This window comes from Phalaenopsis equestris, unplaced genomic scaffold (assembly GCF_001263595.1).
Source record: "Phalaenopsis equestris unplaced genomic scaffold, ASM126359v1 Scaffold000789, whole genome shotgun sequence".
NCBI classification, from domain to species: Eukaryota; Viridiplantae; Streptophyta; class Magnoliopsida; order Asparagales; family Orchidaceae; genus Phalaenopsis; species Phalaenopsis equestris.
Window position 1 is genome coordinate 464865 of NW_018165229.1, and position 883 is coordinate 465747.

Here is an 883-nt window from a genome sequence, read left to right on the forward strand (position 1 = left end):
ATCATAACTGATGGGGGAAGTCATTTTAGAAATGCCATAGTGGAGAAATTATTAAAGAAATATCATATAAATCATAAAATTGCTACTGCTTATCATCCTCAAACAAGTGTTTTGACTGAATTATTTAATCAAGAAATTAAAAGAATTATGAAAAAATCCGTGAATCCAACAAAAATGGATTGGTCAGTCAAACCTGACTATGCTTTGTGGGCTTATAGGACTGCATACAGTACTCCTATAGGAATGTCCCAATATAGGCTAATATTTGAGAAAGCTTGTCACTTACCAGTTGAACTTGAGCATAAAGCATATTGGGCGATTAAAGAGTTCAATTATAATTTGAAAGATGCCGGTGAGAAAAGATTATGTAATTAAATGAGCTTGAAGAGATAAGGAATGAATCGTACGAGAGTGCTAAGATTTACAAAGAAAAGATGAAGATGTGGCATGATCGAAGGATTCTTATTAAAAATTTTCAGCCAAGCCAATAAGTGTTGCTATATAATGCAAGTTTAAGATTATTTCCATGCAAACTTAAGTCCTGGTGGATGGGCCCATTTATTGTGATAAAGCTTATCCTTATGGAGCTGTGGATATTAAAGATCCTAAAATTGTGAAAGTATTTAAAGTGAATGGTCATAGACTAAAACCTTATTTAGTAGGGGATCGACATAAATTTAACGATCGAATGATGTTGGGTCAACTAGAATAAGCACTGGTTACGTCGGGGTGACGACGTTAAACCAAACGCTTTGTGGGAGGAAATCCATAGTCATCAGTATGTTTTACTCATTTTTATTATGGATTCAACTAAAAGTTTGGAAAAATCCATACATCATAATAGATCATGAATATTGATTTTAAGACTTTATTTAGTGATCTT